At 47.6% G+C, this 10,737-nt stretch overlaps 2 long non-coding RNA genes across 9 annotated transcripts; one reads left to right on the top strand and one right to left on the bottom strand.

Moving 5' to 3' along the window:
* Positions 1-4,207: 4,207 nt before the first annotated feature.
* Positions 4,208-6,773, bottom strand: LOC103692246 (uncharacterized). Of its 4 annotated transcripts, none has more exons than XR_005504019.2 (3): positions 6,015-6,259; positions 5,269-5,493; positions 4,208-4,588 (listed from the first exon to the last, which is right to left on the bottom strand). It is a non-coding gene; the product is annotated as an uncharacterized LOC103692246 (long non-coding RNA). The 4 variants fall into 4 exon arrangements; XR_005504018.2 differs by having other exon boundaries at positions 5,264-5,493; positions 6,015-6,258; XR_005504020.2 differs by lacking the exons at positions 4,208-4,588; positions 6,015-6,259 and adding an exon at positions 6,611-6,773 and having other exon boundaries at positions 5,133-5,493.
* Positions 6,245-10,282, top strand: LOC102546865 (uncharacterized). 5 transcript variants are annotated; one of them, XR_005504016.2, is made up of 5 exons: positions 6,249-6,484; positions 6,579-6,675; positions 7,636-7,867; positions 8,289-8,733; positions 10,083-10,282. It is a non-coding gene; the product is annotated as an uncharacterized LOC102546865 (long non-coding RNA). The 5 variants fall into 5 exon arrangements; XR_010066289.1 differs by having other exon boundaries at positions 6,245-6,484; positions 7,633-8,733; positions 10,080-10,282; XR_010066288.1 differs by having other exon boundaries at positions 6,251-6,675; positions 8,499-8,733; positions 10,080-10,282.
* The last annotated feature ends 455 nt before the right edge of the window (positions 10,283-10,737 follow it).

The following is a 10,737-nucleotide window of genomic DNA, read 5'->3' as shown; positions in this document are numbered from 1 at the left end:
GTAGGGTGTTTCCCTCCACCGGGCTTCCAAGCAAATAATTTCGGGAAGGTGACATCATCACACAAGGTGCTCACAACATCCAAAAGAACCTGGGGTGGTTGAGGCATCAGCTGGAGTCCCAGGTTGAGCTTTCTGTCTGTGGGCAAACGGTGTGTGTCCCCGCCCCCCGCCCCCGCATCTTTATATAACGGGAGAAAAGACAGTGGCCTCTGTAGGAAACGGTTCATCTTCCAGCTGTTCTCAAGGACACAGTGTTTTCACTTTGGGGCTGTTTGCTGCTCTCTGTCGCCATGCCACATTTTTTTTTTTTTTTTTTTTTTTGGTTCTTTTTTCGGAGCTGGGGACCGAACCCAGGGCCTTGTGCTTCTTAGGCAAGCGCTCTACCACTGCGCTAAATCCCCAGCCCCGCCATGCCACATTTAATGGAACCATCTCACACTCAGACAAGGGGCCTTGAAGAACACTTTGAGACAAATATACTCTGAAAACCCGATTTCAGGAGTCGGGATTGCAGCGAGCTTGAACAACGCATGACGATTTTCCACGAAGTATCTCACAGGTACAGAGGTTGGGAAGGGGATTTACGGATTTCTCTCCTTGTCCAGACTCAAGTCCCTCTCTTCTTGCATAGGTTGGGTCTTGGGTAGGCTGAGGCTGGACTATTTCAATGCACTAGTGAGCTTGTTTCTTGCTAGATTCTGATTGGATCCAGCTAGTGGGGAGCAGCCAAAGACCGTGGGGTGAGGTGGGGTGGACTGGAGGAGAAGAAAGCTGGGAGAGCATTCTTAAGTTTCTGTTTTGCAATATTTCCTTAGTCCACACAAGTATGCAGGAAATACCTCAGATACACATGGTGGTTGGCCTGGAATGTGGTGTGTGGCTGTGGTGCTGACTTGGCAGGAGAGAGCAGGAAGGAGAGAGAGTCAGACACAGAGGGGAAGACAGAGCCTTTTCCAAAGGGATAAAGGAAGTGATTTCCAAACCTTGCCTTCTCCTCTCACCCTCTTTTTGTTTCTTTAAAAACTAAACATTTATTTTTTAATTGGAGTGTGTGTGTGTGTATGTGTGTGTGTGAGTGTATGTGAGTGCGTGTGTGTGTGTGTGTGTGAGTGTGTGTGTGTGTGTGTGTGTGTGTGTGTGTGTGTGTGTGTAGGTGTCCAAGGAGGCCAGATGAAGGCATCAGATCCTCTAGAACTGGAGTTATAGGCATTTGTGAACCACCAGTGCTGGGATTTGAACTCAGGTCCTATGCAAGAGCAGTACTTGCTCTCGACTGATGAGTCATCTCTCCAGTCCTGTTGCTTGTTGTTTTTGTTTGTTTGTTTGGGTTTTTTTTTTTTTTTTTTTTGTGAGACAGGGTTTCATGTAGCCCAGGCTAGCCTCAAACATCTAATTCTCCAGCCTCCACTTACAGGAGTATGTCATCTTGGTGAGTTTATGTTGTGCTGGAGATCACACTGAGTTCTGTACACGCTAAACAAGCACTCTAAAGTATATCCCAAGTGCCCCTCCCCAAAACTCCCCTCCCCCCGCCCCTGCCCCACAATCTTTTTTTTTTTTTTTTAAGGAGTTAGCATCTAAAGGGCTAAGGAGTGGATCAGTTCCGACCCTGTCTTGGGTACAGAGGGCTAGAGTGAAATTTCAAAGACAAAACTAGAGGAACAGGTCACACTGGGCTGCCAGTCTAGTAGGGCAAGTGTAAGAACTGCAGCTGAAGTCTGGTATTCATAAAGAAGGAGGCTGGGCCCGAGTGAGCAGAAGCTGTGGTGAGCGGAGTGGGGGGGAGGGAGGGAGGGAGTCAAGAACAGAGGTACAGCTGGGGTTTCACTTAATCCTCACCTGGACTCTTGAAGCCATTAGATCACACAGGTTCTCAACCCGTGGGTTGTGACACCTTTGGGGGACTGAATGCCTCTTTCACAGGGGTCACATATCAGATATGCTGTATATCACATATTTACATTATGATTCATAACAGTAGCAAAATTACAGTTATGAAGTAGCATCAAAAATAATTTTATGGCTGGGTCACCACAGCGTGCTGAACTGTATTACAGGGTCACTATTGGGGTGACCTTCCTCAAATTGTATGAAGGTGTGCCCTTGTCTTTTCAATTATTAATTCTGTGCCAGCAGGGAGCTGAGTGCCTGCAGGATTTTGGTAGTGTCATTTCTCTGGCCCATGGCGGGGGGGGGGGGGGGGGGGGGGGTGTGGTTCTTTTGTGTCTTTCTCACCTGCCTAAAGGCAAGCTAAGAGATGTATCAGGCAGATGTATCAAGCACTGTCTTACCGCTGATTGGTTACAATAAAGATCTGACAGGGAATAGCTGGGCCAGAAAGTACAAGGGCGGAATTTTTGGATAGAGAGTGTGGCGGGGAGAGGCAAACTGAAGCAAGAGATTTGGAAGCCGACCCAGAAGGGAGCAGGGAGGTATAGAGCAAGTCACCATGAAACAGGTCGCAGGCTAGAATAGTCAGGTTAAGTTTAAACTGTAGGTGGGTGACTGCCCCAGCAAAAGGCCTAAGCTTTAACTCTATAAAAGTCTCGGAGTCATTCTTTACACTGCCGGTGGTCTGAGAAGGTCAGGGAGTAGTTGCAGTGTTAGGAAGGTGAGAACTACTGCTTTAGACAGTCAGCTACCGCACTTTCAATCTTGAAATCCAATTTCCCCTCAAAACATTCTCTGTGATTAAAACAAAAACAAAACAAAACAAACCCAAGTGAATTGTTACAACGTTTCTTTCTCAACCCAGACATCTCTAACCCATTCTTGTCCTGTAGCCATTTTTCTCTGTTGTGCAAACATGATCAAGTTCAGCTCTCTCACATCTGGAAGGAAATCTCAACTCTTCCTTTTGAGATGAGGCATCTTTAATTTGTTCCTTCTGTTTTTGGGACTCTACACTCTCCCTGGGCCCCTAACCTTGTCAATCTAAGGTTATAGTTTCCTTAGAGCAGTTTCTCACCCTGGCCCTGTTCCGGTCAGACCATTTATTTGCTGAGGGAGGCTTTCTGTGTGTTGAGGGTGTTTCCTGTCTCGCTGGCTTCAACCTCTAGCCCCGGCTATTAACATTGCAGCAGCTGTGACAACCAAATCGTTTTCTGGTCACCCTAAAATCTTTTTAGGGTCGAAATTGTCTTTGATTAACCACAACTTGGGGGCGGGTAGAGTGTGCTATTCCCCAACTTTCCTTTCCTCTTCCTCCCAACTCCCCACCCCTTGCATGTTCATGGGTTTACCACAACCTGCACTTGACTCCCTCCCCTCCCCTCTGTAGGTTGGACAACCTTGAATGTAGGTCCTTGCCTTCTAGCTTGTTTGAGATGGATCCACTATTTTTATGCCAAGCTGACTACAAAGCTTCCAGGAATTTGCTCTATCTTTTTAGAACAATGGGTACTGGGCTAAAGAGATGGCTGCTCTTCCAGAGGTCCTGAGTTCAAATCCCAGCAACCACATGGTGGCTCACAACCATCTGTAATGAGATCTGATGCCCTCTTCTGGTGTGTCTGAAGACAGCTACAGTGTACTCATGTATAATAAATAAATAAATCTTTGGAAAAAAATGGATACTATTGCAATTGCTTTACCTGAACTCAGATCCTCCATTTATTTGCTGAGCCGTCTCTATAGCCCATCTGTTTTTCTTCTTCACAGGGTGATGTTTTCACTGTGGCCAGCTCCACAAACATGGCCTCCACTCAGCCCTCTGTGACTCCGTGGAGGAGGCAAGCTTGGCTGCAGGAACACAGCACGGTACCTTCTTGGCTGCATATTCAACCATATTCTAATATATTACTTGTCTCCAAGTTAGACTGAGGGATCAGGCCTTCACAATGTCATGGTTTGGTGTTCCCATTTTAAGTGCTATCCTGTGTCCTTAGCTAAAGCTGGCCTAGAGTGCTGGCAGTGTTGGCTTTTCATCTAGGCTCCGCCCCACAGTTACCTGGCAACAGCCAAGTGTGCCTGACTCACTATAAAAGGGGCTGCTTGCCCCCCTCCTCTCTCTCCTGCTCTCTCCTCTTGCTCCCACTCCCCTTCTCTCCCTCCCTCCTCTCTATGGCTGGCCTCTACAGCTCTTCTCTCTCTCTCTCTCTCTCTCTCTCTCTCTCTCTCTCTCTCTCTCTCTCTCTCCCTCCCTCCCATCCTCCCTCCCTCCTCTCCCTTTCTCTGTCTCTACCACCCCTTCAACTCTCCTCCCCATTCCCTGAATAAACTATATTCTATATTATACCATTCCATGATGGCTGGTCCCTCAGGGGAAGGTATGCCTGGGCATGGGCCCGCAGAGGCACCCCCTTCCTCCACACCTGACGACACATCCACCAAACACACTCCTTCTCTCTATATGTATTTTTATAAAATACAACAGACAGTAACCATACATGATTTTAAAATGTCTCAATTTTGAATATTAGTAAAACAGTTTTTAAAAATGACATTTAAGGGTTAGCAAGATGGCTCAGCAGGTAAGGTGTTTGCTGCTAACCCTGCCAGCCTGAGTTGTATTCCAGGATTCTACACAGTGGAAGGAGAGAACCTGCAGGTTGTCCTCTGACCTCAAATGCACACGTGCATACATGCACTGTAAAAAAAAAAAAGTAAAAATGACATTTAAAAGCCAATCGATATTTTCTTTTTCCATAGCTGATGTGATGTCTGTGACGGCCAGATTTGATTTACTGCATCTACAGTGGGTGTGTGCATGTGCGTATGCACCTCTGTGTGCAGGGCTGGCCCCTAGATCTGCCTGTCCTCATTATTGCTGGCCTCATAAGCAAGCACCGACACACTCAGCTCTTTGATGTGGGTTCTGAGTCTAACTCAGGTCCTCCTGCCTGCGGGGCAAGCTTTCTTCTGAGTTATCCCCCCAGTTCCCAAAACATCATGTTTTATATGCGGTTTGTGCACGGTTGTTTCTAGTTCTCCAACCTGGTGTTCCTCTTATTACACTGGTTATCATGGAGCCCAGGCTGGCTTCAAACTCATGTGACTAAGGCTGGAAATGAGCTCCTGACATTCCTGCCTCCCCTTTCCCGTTACTGGGATTTCAAGTGTTTGCCGGCACACGTTGCTTCAGTGTTCGAATGCAGTTTATAGATTACTTGTCCATATCTACAGTGGAAGACTTTATAGCTTTATAACATATAGCCGTTTAATATCACAGTATTTATAGAGTACGTATCATTTGCCTCTGATGATATCATCAGGCAGCACAGGACATGTGCATGCTTTAAAACACACAGAGCTGTATAATTACTCAACAGTGAGCTCAGTACTTCATCGAGTTACTTAGGACCATCCACGACTTAAAATGTATTCTGGCGGCTGGAGAGATAGCTCAGTGCTGAAGAGGACTCGTTGCTCTTCCAGAGGACCCAGATTCAGTTCCCAGCTCCCAAGTCCGGCAACTCGCAGCCTTCTGAGCTCCACCTCCAGAGGCTCCAAGGTCTTCAGTGTCTGCAGGCGCCTGTGCTCACGTATGCCTACCTGCGCACAGCCAGAGAAGCACATATGGAGTTAAAAGATAATAAAACAAGCGAAACCTCTCAAAGTCATTCTGTTCAGGAAGCTTATTGTCTATCGATGATAATTGTGAAAAATATTTTTGTAGGTTGGAGTTCTTAAGTGGTGGCTGGCTTGCCAATGCTGCCATCTTCTGGATGGTGCTGCGCACTGCACCATGCAGGGAAGAATCAAGTTCTTCCTGAAGAGTGAGAAATTTCACTCTTTTTGTTTTGGAAAAGCGTGGTCACTCTTTTTCCTATTTCCCCTATTAAATTCTTGGCTATTTGTCACGGTTCCAGCCACCTTCTGGAACCGTCAGAGTGTGAACTGGGTGGACTGCCTTCATTTTGTCCTTCAGGACTTGTGTTCCCCCTTCTCTACCCTTGTAGCATAGGCTAGCCTATAGGAGGCACATCCATAAGCCTCCTGTGTCCTTAGCGTCCAGGTAGATCAGAGCAATGGAAAGCATTAGGGCAAGATCAAAGGGAGAGGAAGGATCCGACCTGGAGCATCTCCCCCATTAGCGCCATTCCTGTGAGGATGCTGGCTCTGTCCATCTAAGGCCATTACCCAAACAGCTTGTTCTCTAGAAACGTGGTAATTACTTCCTATTCATGTCATTAGGAGCCAGAGCCAAATGTGGAGACAGCCCCATTTGAATGAGAAATGCCCCATAAGCTCCTGTATCTGAACATGTGCTCCCTAGCTGCTGGTGCCGTTGGGGACAGTTATGGAACCTTTAGGATTTGGACCTCGCTGGGGGAGGTGCCACTGGGGGTGGGCTTTGAGGGTTTATAGCCTCTCTCTACTCCCTGCTCCGTCTCCCTGTCTCCTGGATGTGTGGATGAAATGTCATGCCTCTGTCATGCCTCCTTTGCCACATGGACTTTATCCCCTTGGGACTGAAGCCAAAATTACACTTCCTTCCTTAACTTGCTGTTGGTCATGAGACTTTTATCACAACAACAGAAAGGTAACTGACACAAGTACCCGATTATTCACATGGCTAGAGGGGGTCCCCTCTGCGGTCACCTTTTATACTGACCCGTCTGTTCAATATCCCTAAGGCCCGCTGAGAAAAAGGGCCCAGAAGAAGTACCTGAAGGGAAGAAGGGCTTATCTTGGTTTGCAGATCTACGGGATGAAGCCCATATGGTGAAGAAGGTATGGATTCTGGATGGCTCTACCCATGAGACCGTGAGGCAGCTGGTTTATATCTTGGTCAAACGAGAAGCAGACTCCCAAGGCCAGAATGGGGGGGGGGGGCGGGTATGGATGAAGGGCTGCCCCTGGTGGCCTCCAATCAAAAGGTTTTATAACTCCTCCAAGCACTACCGCTAAGCAGCTGGGGACCAACTGTTCAAACGCACGTCTGTGGAGGACACCATACATTCGAATCCTCACAGTCATTGAGCACAGCAATGGGAAAGAACTGTTACCTCATAGTGCTGTAGTCTGGATAGAGAGTATCCCCTAAATGCCCAGGTGTTGGAGGTTCGGGCCCCAGCATGGGAGGAAATCGAACCTTCAAGAGAAGGGACCTCGTGGGCACAAGTCCCAGGAGCTATTCTTGAAAGGAATTTTCTGGCTTTAGGTTCGCTCTACTCAAGCTAGAGTCATCAGAGAGGAGGAGATCCTGATTGAGAAAATGCCTTCATAAGCTCTGGCTATAAGCAAGCCTGTGATTTTCTTAATTAGTGATAAATGGGGGAGGACCCAGCCTGTTGTGGGTGGTGCCCTCCCTAGGCTGATGGTCCTGGGTTCTATAAGAGAGCAGGTTGAGCAGGCCAGTAAGCAGCACCCCTCCATGGCCTCTGCATCAGCTCCTGTCACCAGGTTCCAGCCCTGTTTGAGTTCTGGACCTCACTGTTTTTGATAAAAAAAAGTTTTTATTTACTTTATGTATATGAGTACACTGAAGCTGTCTTCAGACACAGCATCAGAGGGTATGGGACCCCATTACAGATGGTTGCGAGCCACCACGTGGTTGCTGGGGCTGGGGTTGAACTCAGAACCTCTGGAAGAGCAGCCAGTGCTCATAACCACTGAGCCATCTCTCCAGCTCCTGAAACTCCTTTTTAAATCATTATTTTATGTGTGAATGTTTCCCCCTTGCCTGAGGAGGTTGGAGGAAGGTGCCGGATTTCCAGGAAGTGAAGATACAGATGGTTGCCGACTGCCAAGCGGATGCTAGGAACTGAGCGTAGGTCCTCCAGGAGAGCAGCCAGCGCTGGTCACTGCTGAGCCATCTCTCCGAAAAGTTTTATCACTGTACGACTGAAGAGGACTTCATGGGACCTGCACGTCTCATTTTATCCTGTTATTGTCACGTTAACAGCGAGCAGTGAACAAGGGTGTGAGTCCTGACAACTGGTTTCATTTCTTCTGGAGACAGTGGTGGGGTTGCTGTTCCTATGGTCACCCTATTTTTAATTCTTGAGAGTCCCCATAGTGCTTTCTAAGATAGGTCTGAGCGACCTCTCCCACAGTGTTTGAGAATTTGACTGTGCACCCTCGCCAGCACCTACTGTAATCATTTCGATCATAGTTGTCCTTCCTGGGGTCACGACAGGGACACGGGCTGTACTTCCTAGAGATGCTGACCTTGCCCTGGGCCTGCAGATGTCTAATGGGTAACTAGAAGAAGAGAAAACTTGGCACCTCTGCCTCCATTTTGTATCTGCTTCTTCTGCTTTTAACTTTGGAACAGATTCTTGCCCAACTCTACACGTTAATCATTGAGGTAGTGTTTGCCCTACGGTCTCCTCTGCTTCAAGGTTCAACGCACGGAGATCAATATCCAAGGGCTTTTGAAGATTTTTCTGGAATGTCCTGAATTCCTGGAGGGACATCCCTAGAAGTCTATATCCGTGGCCCTGCACCTTCCAGGAACAGGATTTTTGCAGGCCGATCATCCCCACGTGGATATTGTCCCACTGAAGCAGGAACCATCTTCTCGTGTGAACGGAGTTGTGTCTCCTTCCTAGGATGACGAGTCAGATGGAGAGACAACATGCAAGGCAAATGGCGTTTCCTCAGCACCAACAGGAGGTTGCCCTGATGCCAGCTGTAGCCACTGCTCACTCTGGCAAGACCGAGTGTGCAAACTTGCCTTTGCTCTTTTTGCTCCGAACAAACCCAGGCCACTCCCGCTGCTCAGGAGACAACCCTTGGACCTGTTTTCCTCCTATGGTGACACTGACTTTCTTGTCTGTTTTTGAGGTATGTCCTCACATAGCCTTTCCTGGCCTCAAACTCATTTGTCAAACTAAACTACTATGACTACAACTACTACTCCTCCTTCTCCTTCTCAAGATTTATTTATTTATTTATTTATTTATTTATTTATTTATTTATTTATTTATTTATTAGTACACTGTATCAGTCCTCAGACACACCAGAAGAGGGCATCAGATCCCATTACAGATGGTTGTGAGCCAACATGTGGTTGCGGGGGTTTGAACTCAGGACCTCTGGAAGAGCAGTCAGTGCCCTTAACCACTGAGGCATCTCTCCAGCCCCAAACTAAACCTCTGACACCCCAGCCTACACCCCCATGCCCTGACAATGCTGGGCTTACAGGAATATACCACCTGCCCTATTTATACAGCACTGAGAATGGAACCCTGGACTTGTGCCTGCTATGCAAGGTCCTGTGCCAACTGAACTACATCCCCAGCTGAGGGAGTAGGAGTTAGATCCCTCATAGGCAGATAGATAAGAGGGGCCATGAATAGATTTTAAAAAAATGGGCATTTTCCACTTTCTTCTCATACTCCTGACTCGAGACAACGATCTAAATGTCTGGTGGACTTTTTCTCCTACCACTAGGGCTCCCCTGCCCCTGGGATTAGAGTTGAAATGAACCTTTATCATGAGGGGGAGGCCCGGGTGGATTTCTGTGTAGTGGAGCATCAAATGCATGCATTCTAAAAGCTTGGTTCCTGGGGGGTGGTACTGGAAGATGGCGGAACCTTTAAGAGAAAGGTCATTATTAGGTCACCGAGGTCATGCTCTAGGTCAAGGCAAGGCTGAAGAGGAGGGCTTTAGTGTAGATCTGAGGGACAGATATGAGGGAGAACAGCCAGAGGCATCTGGAAGAGTCCAGACTGAACCAGATCATGAGAGGAGAGAGAGAAGGGAAAGCGAGAGGGGAAGAGAAGAGAAGAGAAGAGAAGAGAAGCGAGGAGAGAAGAGAAGAAGAGAGAGAGAGAGAGAGAGAGAGAGAGAGAGAGAGAGAGAGAGAGAGAGAGAGCGCGCTTGAGCAAGTGGACCAAAGGAGGAGCCCAGGACCAAGAGCGCACAGGGCGGAAGTGGCAGGCTGATGGTAGGAGGAGCAGAGGAAGGGTAGGGGGCGGGGTGAGAAGTGCTGGGCGGAGCTACAGAGAGCTCACAGGAAGGAGCCTCACGTAGGGGTTTTTGGGTCCTGACAGTTGGCGACCCCAAACAATAGGGCACTCAGTTCTGTACTGACCACACAAAGCTATGACTCAAAAGTAAACTTGCTTTCTTTTAATTTACTTTAAAGACATTCATTATTATTTTTTTATGTGTATGTATGTTTAAAGCAGAAGAAGCAGATACGAAACGGAGGCAGAGGAGCCAAGTTTTCTCTTCTTCTAGTTACCCATTAGACATCTGCAGGCCCAGGGCAAGGTCAGCATTTCTGGCAAGTACAGCCCGTGTCCCTGTCGTGGTAAGGACAACTATTGTTGAAGTGTTTGTATGTGTCAATAATGTCTAAAATAAATAAATCTTCACTTGACAGACAGTCCAGGAATGCTGTGTTCAGCCACAGTGTATGAGAGGAGAGGCTGTGTCATGCGCGATACATGAAGCAATGCACATAAATACTCTCTACTGGTACTGATACCGAAAGACCTAGACCCTTCGACTTCATAGAAGCCAGTTCGCCTTCCTTGTTAACCCTTTCCTAACCCGCATCTTCCAGTTCTCTAACCTTCTACATTTTGAGGCCATACTCCACTCTCGGGTGATTTTTTATTGCCTGTTGGCCTATCGTTTTTGAAGCCAAAAGCGAGCTAGCTTCCTCAGATGTGCATGTCGGCCATCTTTCCTCCTTTTGGTTGGTGTTCACGGTGAGAATGGTAGTAAACATTGCCCAAGGGAAATACTCAGGGAGAGACATGTGTGTCTGCTAGCTGTGACCTTAGACACGAGTTTTCTGACTTGAGAAAAGTTGCACTCCCTCCCGCAACATCCGGG

This window comes from Rattus norvegicus, chromosome 4, assembly GCF_036323735.1.
Source record: "Rattus norvegicus strain BN/NHsdMcwi chromosome 4, GRCr8, whole genome shotgun sequence".
Classification (NCBI taxonomy): Eukaryota; Metazoa; Chordata; class Mammalia; order Rodentia; family Muridae; genus Rattus; species Rattus norvegicus.
This window is presented reverse-complemented; position numbering and strand designations above follow the sequence as displayed.